At 32.7% G+C, this 14,393-nt stretch overlaps 1 protein-coding gene across 3 annotated transcripts in view; it reads right to left on the bottom strand.

Moving 5' to 3' along the window:
* The window catches only part of LOC146995278 (uncharacterized), a 474,485-nt gene that overhangs the window by 203,364 nt on the left and 256,728 nt on the right, over positions 1-14,393 (bottom strand). The window lies entirely within an intron of this gene.

Below are 14,393 nucleotides of genomic sequence, written 5' to 3'. Positions count from 1 at the left end.
TATTTTCACAATCATTTGTCGTAATCGTCAAATTAAAAAGGAGGGGGGGGGGAAGAATTTTCGACAAATAACGAAATCTAACTTTTAATGCGATCTCCCGTTTCTTGTATTTATATTTGGATATTTATATTTATAAGTACTTATATTTTATATACTTATATATGAAAAATTTTATACGCTTTATGAAAAAATAAAACGATAAGAAGTGTGTCTAACGAACGACAAAAATTGACCAGAATATTTAATTTCGAAATTTGCGTCTTTTTATAGCATTTTCAACTTGTCTCTAGGGATCGATTAATGAATTTACAATAATTCAAGGAAAGATGTTTAAATAAAGTGCGACAAAAAATGTGTATGATTTAGTAGGCCGTACAAGGAAATAATGTGGTGTCCACAATTTTTTTTTTTTTTTTTTTTTTTTTAATTCTGTGACTGAATATTGCTGAAACACAAATTCGAAAAGGAAATTAATCGATGATAAATTTATTTTGAGTACCCCCAACTTCCCTCCTTTATATTTCGCCAAATTTCTGTAACAAAGCGGATTTTATCACTCAGATGAAACAACTGAAAAAGAATTCAACAGCAATTCAATATCATCTTATATAGGCTAAATTGAGGGCTGCTTATCTCGTAGCCGCTCCAATGGCTGTTACCAGATCATCCTATTCAATAAAATTAGAAAATCCTGAACGAGAGGCATCATTTAAACAAATAACACTCGTGTGCTTTCCATATTCAAATAACCAATCTAAGGAACTTGCTCAATAGTGTTAATGCTATAAAAAATGGTAAAGCACAAACAAAGAGCGTCTATGTTCTTTAACATATTCTTTGGCACAAATATGTCACTTGAAAAGAAAAAAAAAAAAAAATCGTTAACAAAAGTCATTACAAAGTCAAACGAAAAAAAAAAAAATCTGAATGGTTTCAGATATTAACGGGTCGCCCAAAAGGGTTTATTAAGGTTATTTATGTTTTCTCTGAGCTGGAAGCCTACCAGTCTGCTGTTGAATTCATTCCTGTTATTTTTTGTCATTTAGACTTATTATTAAGCATAATTTCCTTCGCACTTATGCCTAATGCAATTCAACAACAAAATTGTAAGAATTTTAAAAGCAGCAAAGCAACATGTTCAGTTTGTTAGTAATATGGCTTGCAAAACTTTTTTTTTTTTTTTTTGTCTTTTTATTATTAACGTTTTGTGCGTTAGCTTTATTTATTATATATCGCGTTCTTCGCACTTAAGCCACATTAAATTCAATTCAGCGGGAAAATAAACAAATATTTAAAAACAGCATATCTTTAGAATTTCGGACAGACAATCTTGCACGCTGGAGATAGAAATATTTTATTCCATGCACTGTTGCCATTGTTTAATTTCGAATCGTTGAGTTTGTTAAGCATAAAATCATTAATTTTACAAAATATGAAATCTCTACATATAATAAAAGAGTCTGTGTGTGTCTTTCGTTCGCGTTGCGCGTAAGCTAATAGACCCACGGCTACGAAATTTGGTACATAGGTGCATCTAGATAAAAGCCAGTGCACCTCGAAGCGATTTTTTCGAAATTCGAATTAGAATTTTTTTATGTTTTGTGACGAAATCGCGTCATTTTGAGACATAATGGGCTATAGGAAAGCGAGATTTTACTCTACACGCTCTATTTTTACATCGTCATGAAACGTAGGCACTGAGCTATTTTACGAACTTAAAATAAATTTCGTGTTTCAATAAATTGATTAAATACGAATTTATTTAACAAAGGGAGCTTAACACCTTTTCAACGGGATTTTTTCTGAAAACGTTTATTTAAAAAAATGTACAGTTTATTTTTCTTTGATTTTCGGACACCTTAAACTTTCATTCTTGCGACTGCTTTTGCAAAAAGAATTTTGAAAAAAAATGATAATATTTTGTATTTTTAAAAAATTTGTTAAATGAAGCTTCCGAGTACACTTCTCACATCTCACATCTTTAAAAATATGATTTTGGCAACAATTTTCCTGTCTTATTGTTGTAGATAGATTTTTGATGAAATCGCATTATTTTGAATAGTTTCATTCTTTTAGAAATATGCGTTTGGCAACAAATTTTCATCGTATTTCTGATGTCACTGTTTTTAAGAGATTGCCATACTTCATTGTCATTTTTTTTATATAGATATAATACATTTTTATTTAATTATTTATTTATTTTTTATTTATTTATTTTTTTGATAAAGTTGTTCTGCAGAGTAAAATTCTGCGCGGAATTTTTTCTTTTGAGTTTCTTTCATGTTATTTTTTGCTTATTTCACTATTTGTAAGATATTGAAAAGTTTTGCTGATTTTTTTTCTTCAACGGAAAGTTGGTTAATTTTTTTATTAGGATAATAAGTATTTGTATTAAGGGATATAGCTTATTTCATTGTAATTTTTTCTCTTTATGAAGTTGTTCTGCAGAGTAAAATTCTACGCAGTTTTTAAATTTAACGTTTGGTGTTCCCTTCAGCCATTTTTTCGATACATTTAAAACCCAGACGAAGGCTGGCAGCGAAGCTGCTAGTAGATTATAAAGTAAATACAAAAATTTAAAATTCGGGTTTCCAGGTGTCCATGTTCAGGTGGAAGACTACGTTATTCAGAATTGGATGGTTGTAGGTACCGTCGTTTTTTCACAGTGCGCGAAACATGCATACATTCATGCAGATTCTTCTTTATTTAATTTCTTTAAAAAGAATGTAGGGCAGCAATAGTTTGAAAAGCGATATCCCGTGTAAACCTCGAAACGTAAACCCCGTTTCGAGAGCAGTAGTCCGTTTGGGCTAACGCCTCCTTTGGGCTAATAAACCAGCTAAAGATGAAGAAATAAACTATCAGACAAATGAGATGACATATGAAGTGACAAATGAGATCATATGAGATGTCACTTGAAATGGAGCGGCCAGTCCTGTTAAAGATTAATGTACTAAGAATGTACGAAGTTTTAAACAGGATATATGAAGCAGATGACGCAGCATTTAGCTTGAAATTAATATATATATATTTAAAAAATATGTATATAAAGTACGTAGCGTATTCGGAAACTAAGTACCGTTTCATTCTAGCGCCGTCGCAGCGCTGTGGTAGGCGTCCCGCGCATGGGCACTAGTCTTTCTTGTTCACTGACTTTCAATTGCGCCATTTTGGTTGCTCTATGTTGTGTTTTTAGTTTGGTGTGCACATTCAAAATGTTTAAGACAATTAGTTCTCCCGATGACTGTGAGATTCGTGCCGTGATTAAATTTTTGAACGCGAGGAATGTTAAACCGACCTAAATTTATCGTCAAGTGACAGAAGTTTACGGTGAATACGCGATAAGTGATGGAATGGTGAGAAAGTGGGTAAGAATGTTTAATGCAGGTCGAACAAATGTCCACGCCGAGGCTCGGAGTGTGGAATGTTGATGGGGGTCCCAACGAAACTGTCGAATTAACGATTGAGTGACACCAACAGGATGGGGCCGAGCATTGTCATGGAGCAACACAATTCCTTTACTGAGCATTCCTCTTCGTTTGTTTTGAATGGCACGCCTTAGTTTTTTTAAAGTCTCACAATATCACCTCTGGGAAGAAATTCAGTAAGCAAAACGCCTTTTCTATCCCAGAAGACAGTGCACATGATTTTTTGTGATGACATTGTCACTTTGAACTTTTGTTTTTTCGGAGAATGAGTGTGTCTCCACTCCATCGATTGTTGTTTCGATTCTGGTGTGAAATGACACACCCAAGTTTCATCACCTGTCACAATTTGGTTTAAAAAGTTTTCAGTTTTCACCGATGATAAGGAAAGTTGATGAAGCAATTCATGAGAACAGACCAAAGAATATGTATTGTAAAGAATATGTATAGACTTTCTTTTAACAGACGCTTCACAATGACAACTCTTTCAGAGGCATTTCCACAAATGTCACGTACTGTTTTATTCGGCGTTCCCGATGGGTTCCAAAAATGCTCACTGATGTTCACAAAACAAAGCGACTTGGTAGTGCCCTGACATTTCTCACGCGGTACAATGATGAGGGAGAAAACTTTTTAAACCAAATTGTGACAGGTGATGAAACTTGGGTGTGTCATTTCACACCAGAATCGAAACAACAATCGATGGAGTGGAGACACACTCATTCTCCGAAAAAACAAAAGTTCAAAGTGACAATATCATCACAAAAAATCATGTGCACTGTCTTCTGGGATAGAAAAGGCGTTTTGCTTACTGAATTTCTTCCCAGAGGTGATATTGTGAGACTTTAAAAAAACTAAGGCGTGCCATTCAAAACAAACGAAGAGGAATGCTCAGTAAAGGAATTGTGTTGCTCCATGACAATGCTCGGCCCCATCCTGTTGGTGTCACTCAATCGTTAATTCGACAGTTTCGTTGGGACCCCCATCAACATTCCACAAATCCAACACGTGACTGAAACTGTCAATTTTGTCACTTGTACAGTAATATACTATTGCAGTTTTAGGTCATTAATTTCTAATTTTAAGACATAGAACAATGTGAAAATTATAAATAAGTAGAAGAAGAAATGAAAATGTCAAGTGGAAAGCAAGTAAAATGAACATTTATATTATGAAAAGAATGCGTCAAAACATCGTTTTTTCCTTTGTCTATATTTTCTTACTTCATCTATTTTCAGATACCCCGTGTAAAAATAATTGGTAATTGTAAAATTATTATAATAAGTTAAAGAAAAATCAAAAACTGCCAAAATGTTTGGCGACCCGCTGCTGCAGGACGCGACTCACAGTTTAAGAAACTCTGGTATAGATAAATAGTTAAAAATTGTAAAAAATAAACTGATTTGGCGATATAGCCCTCTTTGGCAAACTTCAAAATGCAGGTTCTGAAAACTTGGAAAGTCGCCAAATTGACATATCCATGCAACGGAAATGTAAAAATAATGAAAGAAGAGCTAACAAACAAAAGTAAACATATTTTGGCTGTCAATGGACACAAATTTAAAATAGAAGGATTTAACAGAACTGCTGGAAATTTAATTTTTGAAAAATGAGGTCAGGATACAAGAAATTCTATAAATCATTTTACTGTGGACCAGGGCTTAATTTCTAAGATTAGAAGTGCCGGAGCCCTATGGAAGACCGTCAGCAGAGAGGAACAAGAGTAAATAAATAAATAAAATGACTATTAAACTCTCTAATACTTTTAAAATTAAATAGTTAGTTATTATCAAATTAATTAATAGCTATTTAATTAATGTTTATAAATTGTTATTTAATCAATAATTATTATATATCATTATAAATTAATTGATAATTATTAGATAATTAATTATTATTTATTGAAATAATTAAAGATTGAAGTAATTAACTAATTAAAATTAAATAAAATGTAAAGAGATAAATTAAAATTTAATACGCGATTTAATATAATTTTATTGTTAAAATGAAATTTTCGAGATAAAATTTCTACTGAAATTGTTATTCAACTACATAAAAGAAGTGCCGAAGTCTTTTTATTCAGGGCTCCGGTGCGTTCCGGCTAGAATTATGATTTATTACAAAAACTAAGAAGCTCCGGAGCCGAGATACGGTGGGTTCCGGCCCAATTTAAGTTCTGATCGTAGGGGGAGGGGGAGTTCTTTTATCATCACAAAAATTAAACATACTTAAAGTATAGCTGATGAAAATTCCAAGGCGAAACAGAATGAGGGTATGAGTGGGTGGAAACAAAAAATGAGGGGAATCTTGGTGAGAGAGAACATTCTCTTTGACCGCAGCTCTCTGTTGGTATAATTATATCCATCAAGAAGATGGTTTTCAGGGGTAAATGAGTCCTGAATGGGACTCCTAAATGTAAAGTTGCGGGTTACGTCCCCCCTCCCATTCGTGGATACTGTGGGAAAGACGATGTATAGGACGTGCTTGAGCAGTTTATCTCAGTATTTCACTCTTTTTGTATTCGCTGTCATTTAACGCACATTTAAGAACACGAATTTTCCTTCCTGGGAGGATAACTAACTGTAAACATCGATAACAATACACTAGATACGATGGCATGGCGAGAAATTTAGACGTTCCTAAACAAACTCCCCCAAATTTATTGCTTTGCGGAAAGGTTTCCGCATGTGAGTGAGGGGACTTTATTTGAACTTCTCATGAGTTTGTTTGTCTAGGGAAATAAGAATATTGCATGGTCTTTTTATTGTTAAACTAAAACGTTAGGAATTCTAAATTTTGTTCCCTTTAAATTGTGATTCAGTTTTATAAAAAGAAGTACCGGAGCTCATCTTAATTAGGGCTGCGGTGCGCTCCGGCTAAAGTGGTAATTTATCTTAAAATTTTAGAAGCACTGCTGTGGACAGATGCGTCATATTTTTGTCATTTTAGTGTAATACAAATACTACTGCTTTACGTAATAATAAGAATGTAGTGGATTACGTACTGAAGTTATAAAGCGAACAAAATGCAATAAAAATGTGAACAAATAATTATCCGATTTACGCAATTATAGTCAGCGAAAGGAATCGAATTCCAAAAGTTAAAAAATTTCTAGGTCATCATTGGTCAAGTGCTTTTCCTCATGACTAAGGCAAATGCAAGACATTTCCATTAAAAATCCTCTCTTTCTTTCAAAGTAAAAATGCTATACACTTTTCAGTGTTTCATTTTATTTTGAAGTATGTGAACTGTCGTATTGCAAGCTGCAAGCTAAATTCGATTTTTTTAAGAATCGCCAGAATTTTATCGCGTTTTCCCCTAACAGAGATATGATAAATTTTAGGGATAAAATACGATAAAATTTTCCCTTCGAATTTGAAGGGACTACTTCACATTTAAATCTGCCACCTGATTGCTTTTTAGAGCCTATCTCGTCAGCTGATGAGACGAGAATTTCTTCTATTACTTCCTCAACCGTAATCTCCTTATTCATATTCATATTCTTTCGAAATCTCAGATCAGATATTTCAGTTAAATATCATCTTCGGTAAAAGCTGTTAATTTCAAATGTCTAATGTATAATCTTGAAACAATATCCAGATCACACTCTAGCCCACGAGGGGCCGAGCGGTAAAGTCGCTGAACACTGGAAGTTCGGTCTGAGGTTCGAATCCAGCAAACGGGTTCGCTGCATGGGTGTTTTCATGGTTTTTCCTATCTGTAATGTGTATTCGAGCCAGTTTCCCTTAGAAAGTCCTCGACGAAGGTATACCTGGAATAGGCACAACTGGACGAAGGCATTCATGGATGAGATTCAGTGCATTTTGTGACGAAAACTTTCTTTCCTTTTAGCTCGAAAGGACTACTAGTCTTCAACAGAGATGGACAAAACCTCTGTTTTCTGGGATCGAATCAGAGCCGTTTTCTCTCTGAAATGAATTAGCTCTTTTTTATGTCTCATCTTTCACCAGTAATAACATTAATGAAAAAGATCGAGAACAAGGGGTGAATCTGAGCAGTTAGCGAGTATGGATCCAAGGGCGGAAAGGATGGAATGAGCGGATCGGGACCAATTAACGAAGCTGGAGCGAAAAGAATTGCACGGGTCGTGGGATCTGAAAAATTGACTCATCAAATGCTAACTCTCTAAACTGATTTCTTTCATCTGTAGTTTTGAAGATTGCCTTTCTACACAGAACTAACAATAAAATGCTAGAATGAAAATGTTTCAAAACGTCGAGGATGATAATTATTCTTTTCTACCCTAATATGAGAACCGAACTTTCCTGACACGTTTCCAATAAGATCTCTGCTCTTTTTTTCCCGAATCCGATTGCAAAACTATATATTCCTAACACTATTCCAACTACAGCTCTCCGTGAACGGTAAAAGAGTTACGTTTTCTAGAATCGGAATTAAATTCACAAAGTAAAGTAAATTGATCCTTTGAATCCATTCCGGAGCGGATCAATCAATCCTAGCCTCGAACCTCAATTTTTCATCGAATCACTTTCGATGTCCGTATTACTTTCCAAATAAAAAGATGTTACAACATCGGTTAACCAAAAGGGAAAAAGCTTTTATCACATGAAAAGCGATTGAAAAAGTTATGTGTAAGAACAAATAAAATTGAAGCAACAAAGCATATTGGTCTGGAAACCAAACGTCATATAAAATAAACAATTCAAGCGTCAGAATTAGAGGAGCTGACATCGAGGAAAAAACGATTTCTTTTGAGCAACGTTAAAACCTGAACCATTCCAATTTGTTTTAATCCCAAAGGGCGCTAGCCGAAGAGGGCTATTAATTTCGGTTTGGGATTTTGTGTCGAAAACTTTAAATGTCCGTTTCACTTTTCAAATTGTTGCCACCAAATAGTATCCCCCTGTGTTACATTTAAAGAAATAAATAATGAAGAATCTGCATAAATGTATGTATGTTTCTCTCATTGTGATAAAACAGCGGTAACTACAGCCATCCAGTTTTGAATAATGTAATCCTCCACCAAACATGGGCATCCGGAAACCCTAATTTGGAATTTGTTTTATTACCGATTTCATATTTTGTAAAACGTTAACGAATTTTTTATTAACGATCTCAACAATTTCAAAGCAAGCAATGGCAACGCTGTATGAAAAAAAATTACATCCAGCGTGCGAGACTGTGTATCGGAAATTCTAAAAATATGCTCATTTTAAAAATTATTTTGCGATATTGCTGTTGAACTGTATTTTATGGTGATATTTAATAAATAAATATACAGCAGTTTAACTCCTGATTGGTTCTGGGTGAGCATTGGTGTACTGCAATAACCCTCCCCAAGAGCATCCCAAGGATGTTCAGGAGGATTAAAGTCAGGATATTTGGCTGTCCAATCCATTCGGTGTATATCCTCGCTTTCCAGATAGTCATCAACTAGGTGGGCCCTATGTGGTAGTGCGTTGTCATCCATAAAAATGAACTCAAGGCAAACAGCTCCCCTGAAAAGTCACACATTGTGCTCTAGGATCTCCTGTGTGTAACTCTGGGCGTTCATGGACCCAGTGTGAAACAAATGGAGCGGCTTGCGGGTATCTTGAATGATCTCTACTGAGACCATCACTTCTCCACCACCACATTGCTCCCTTTCCATTATGTTGCTGGAATGGCATCGGATCCCAGGTTCCCTCCATATCAATAATCTCTGAGAATTGGGTTGTAGGCTGAATCTGGACTCATCCATGAAGAAAACATTAGCCTACTGAAACTGTGTCCAGTGTTGGTGTTGTATGCACCATTGTAAATGCTTTCTTTTGTGAGAGGGAGTGAGTCGAATGCAAATAGCGAACTTTCTAGCATATCGTCCTGTCTCATGGAGCCTTCTGTTCTTTTGAACCTGTGGCAGTAATGAGGTCACAAGACAGGTTGTATGGCTGTAGACGTTCTCTGGCGCTTGGTTGAAGTACCAAATGCTGATCATCATTGGTCTTTCTGGCACTCGGGCAACCATGTCCTAGTCTTCTGTTTTTAAACTGTCCTCAAACTAGAGATGAAATTTGATGTTACATCCAGTTCCCTTGCAACCTGAAGTTTGGACTGCCCTGCCTCAAGCATACCCACAATTCTCATCTCATACCAGCATCCAAACGATGATGTGTTCTCATAAAAAAACAGCGAAAAACAATAAGATTATTTAAGAAAGACAATAAAAATCGTTACTGTGTTGCAAAGCGGAAAGAGTTGAGCAGCTGGATGCAGACTTGTATATCTCCTGCTGATGTAGCAACATGCACAGCAATACATAAACTCATCTCCCAGCACCACAGTGGCATTATATGGCAATAAACTGTCCAGGTTTTGCGTGGTATTTTAGGAGAAATGAGGGAAAATGTTTTCCATCTCTTAATTTTGTACACCAGTGTATTTACGAGTATTTTAGCTGAATTCGATGTGTTTTATTGTATGGACTTTTTTTATTGTTGCTTTCACCAACAGTCTGTTGTAATGCAAATTCAATTTATTGAATTTTGAAGTAACTTTGCTGTATGATCAAGTCTTGACGAAACCATGGCATTAATTGGTAGCTGAGAAAATACTGAAATACGATTGTAAATTTCAAAATTTTAAAATTTAAATTTTTAAAAAATAATTTCATAGCACAAACATATTGCTGCTGTTTAGATATGTCCTGTATTTACATTACTTTGTTTTATTTCCCACGTTCTTCTTTTAACACTATTCCTAAGCACTCCTAAACACTGCCCGCTGTAGACACCGATTCTAAAAAGGGTTCCGTGAGCCAAAACATTTGAGTACCGCTGCTATAGGGGAGTTAGCACGACATCAACACCCTTCCAGGGATCTCTAGACCAGTGGTTCTTATCCTGTTTTGCCCCATGCACATCTTTCACCATTGTTAGAAGATCATCTCCCCTTCTTTCCAGAACATGAAAAATAACATATTTTTTATGAATTAAGCAGATAAAAGTATAGAAAATGTTGATAACAAAACTTAAAAGTAGTTTTTTATGTTTATAATGTAAAATTAAATATTTAATAGCCAAATAAAAGTCTGACCACATCTCCCTTGGTTGAGAACCCCTGCTTTAAACATTAAAATCATTACCTATAGAAGAATGGGATTTGTTGCGACAAGTTTTTTTATGGTTAATAACCTCATTTAAAGGGTGAAGGTCTATTGTGAGGCGTGTAAAGATACATCATATGGTCAAATTCTTTATTAGCCTTATCATTCTGAAAATAAAAGGTGTCATGTTTTGGTTTTGGTTTTCATTTACGTGTTGCAAAACTTTTACCTCAAATATTTTTATATGTTATTGCACTGGAGCCTCTCTTAATTTTAGGGATAAATCATAAGTCTAGCCAGAGCATACAGGAAGGAACCCTAAATAACAGAGCTCTGACACTTCTTTTATATAACTGAACAACAAATTCAGCAGAAATTTGATCTCGAAAATTTTATTTTTAATAAAAAAAAAATTATATTAAAAATCGATTCTAACTTCTGAATACATGCCTTTCTTTATATGAGAAACAGTCAGTCTTTATAGTTTCGTAATGATTTTGTATCCTATGTAATTAACAAGAATTGAGAAAATTGCAAACAGAAACTGAGATGTTTAGAACTGTATCCTAAATATGCTTCATATTTTAAGAACTTCTGTGACATCTCATCAAGCAGCATTTTCCAATAAAACTAAGACTTTTAACAAATATTCATTTAATGTTGTTGTGACAAACTGAGATCTTAAGAGTTTTTGCAATAATAGCAACTTCTTTTTCAGGAGTTTCACAATACGAATATGAATATTAATACGAGTTGCGTGGCAAAAATTACTACAAATATATGGTGACATGTAAAGTATAAATCATGCAAGTTTTTAAGTAAGTACTTTTGTATGTCTAAAAAAACCTCAAATGTATAAATCATTTATCTTGACAAATTCCTTGAAGCAACTTATTGTGTAAATGTACATAGATTTGAAATGTAAAAATTTGTGTTTACTTATATTATGAAAATATTTATTTGTTGAATCACGATTCAATTACAATTATTACAACTAAAAAGTGTTTAATAGCAAATATTTATAGATGTATTTATTTTTTATGAAAATCAATAAAACTACGATTTTATAATTTTCTTTTCTGAAATACTTTATAATATTGTTTTTTAGTAAGACTTATAATCCAATATTATTCTTGTGGATATATGAATATCCCTAATTTCTGAAATACCGCAATCATTCACTTCTTCACATGATGTAAAACTGCAATCTATTAAAATATTCAGATAATGTTCTAACATCTCTAGTGAAAGCAAATCTCACCTGTCCAAATGCTCTGGCATATCATCTGATGCACTAGGCCCAACCTAGTATCTGAAATGTAAGAACAGTTCCTACTAATTTATATGAAGAAATAAGAATAATTTGTGACTCATTCACTTATCTTGGAATGTGCTGAGCATATTGTTCCATAAAAGGACTTTATTAAAAAAATTCAGGCAAAGAATACTTTCATAAAATAATATAAATCTGATTTAAAAGTTTAAACGAATGGATCTGGCAGAATCGGACAAAATATTTTCCATCTTAAATTTAGTGAATTTTGAAGGCATATGCTTGCACTCAGTTTGCCATGAGCTTTTCATCAGCTGCATTCAATGAAATTCCAGTAAAAAAAGAAAGAAAGAATATGTTCATAAAAATACATACTAACAACATTCAGAAAATTTGTAAGAATATGCTTAAATGTGCGAGTATAACAAAATGTTCGAACATTTTGAATAACATGAATGCCGTTAAGAAAGTAGTCATTAAATTGTTAACTTGGACTTCTAATAGCTTACTCTAGCATTTTCAATAACCTGTATCAGAAATTTTCCTTTTCAGCATAATATTAAAAATCAGTATTGGTTAATTATATTTAAAAGTCAATATATCAAATATATGACCATGTAGAAAAATCAAATCATAAGTTGTCCATCATATAGAACATAAAACTGTGTTATATAAAACTGTGTTAAATCCTGAACTATTCAGAATTGATTTTAAAACTATTTCTATGATGCAGCTGAGAATTTTGAAGATGATCTTTCACCAAAATTTAAATACAGTTTATCATCACAGAGCACCATTTCACTTATCCAACTAATCTGTTCGGCCTTTTGTTCTTTAGGAGGGGGAAAAACTAATTTTGATTTGAATAGTGTTTTGTGTAAACACCTTGCATTGTTCTACTTACATATCTGACTTATCAAAGTAAATAAAAATAAATATATATTGTTTAGATTATTAATAAATTACCTATGCATATATATATTTTATTAAAATCTAATTTATTTTATGTTTATATATTACAAATCTGTTCATTATAAACCTTTATAAAATGTAATACATTGAAATTATAATACATTATAAAACTTAATCATTATGTGTATCAATGTACTTTAATCGCAATACATTGAAATAATTCAAATGTTTTAAACAGGTAAGAAACTTGCTAAATAGCTTAAAATTTTAGGAATTCAGTGATTGCTGCTGTAAGACAACTTCAATTACAGAATTATTTTTAAAATGAAAAATAAGTAATCATGATGTAATTACAAATGTTAGGTGGTTAAAAAATTTGTTATCCTAGAAATAAAATGCTCATAGTGTACTATCAACTCATCAGCTAGCTAATTTGTAATTAATCACTTAATGAGACTGTGTGCATTTGAATTCAGCATTTCACATTAAAAAAATTACTATCAATTGCTTAAGCTAATAAAACTTCATAGCAAATTAAAAATGTATTAATTTTGAATTTTAAAAGGCCATAGTTTAATCAGACTAATTTTGAAATTGAAAACTATCATGCATTTAAAAAAAGTATATTATGCTATCAAGAAGGGGAAGGAAAAAAAATTGGGAGAACCTGAAGATATATGAGAAATTTTTTTAAGTTAAAAATCAGTTTCTGCTATGTCATAAATTTAAAAAATTTTCTTTTCATAGTTATAGATGTATAAGTTGATTACATATTAAATTCTTTTATGTATTGTTTGATATTTTGATTGTACTTTTAGTACTTCTTGATCAGTTTTGAATTTTGGAAAAGTTTTGGTATTTTTCATTCTGACATACAATTTTAACAGGAGGGAAAAAAATGAATCCAGAAGAACAATTACAGTCCTGTATTTTGTAAAATGTTTCTAATCCATAATTTGTCTCCTTTCTCAGCAGCATTCACTAACTTTTAGACTTTATAAAAAAATAAGGATATTCCTCAAAACAGGTGAAAAACAGAAAAGTGAGATTATTAAGTCAAAATTAAACTAGCATATTTTTTTAACACTTTGTATATACTAAACTGACTGCTCCAACATGTGCATATTTTAGTATTTTAATATATATTATAGTTTTAAACTAAATTTATTGCAGATAAATCTTTCTATCCTACATATAAGAATATAAAACAAACAAAAAAAGAATCAGCTTCCAAAAACTATGATGTTTTCTGAAATTTTCCTTCATTATCGATACGAAGGTAATTTTTATTGAGAATTCTATATTTTTCATTTCTACATGTAACCCAGAATGCATTAAGAAATATTAATAAATACAGAATTCATTCAGAAACTATAAACTAATATAAAAAATTAAATCACTTATGCACAGTCTACATTTTTTTAAATAAATGATTTGTATATTTTAAGGAATTTTTTACGACTTTTTTTGGTCACCAGTAAACAGCCAAACCAGCTCTTAGTTTAAACCAATCTGTCATACAGTAAAATAAATTTTCATTTTGCATCCTGTCCTCCGGACACACTCATGCATTTGCTATACCTGCAATGTACTTTTTAATTCAGCCGGTATACAGCCGGTATACAGCTTGCTATCAGCAAGCTACACACGGAAATAGTGGGAAAAGGAAAGGAAAGTAAAATAAACATTAAATCAGTCCTGTGTTAATTGTTTTTAC

Source organism: Stegodyphus dumicola, chromosome 9 (genome assembly GCF_044657685.1).
Source record: "Stegodyphus dumicola isolate Sdum_Otavi_A_Nest chromosome 9, ASM4465768v1".
Lineage (NCBI taxonomy): Eukaryota > Metazoa > Arthropoda > Arachnida > Araneae > Eresidae > Stegodyphus > Stegodyphus dumicola.
This window is presented reverse-complemented; position numbering and strand designations above follow the sequence as displayed.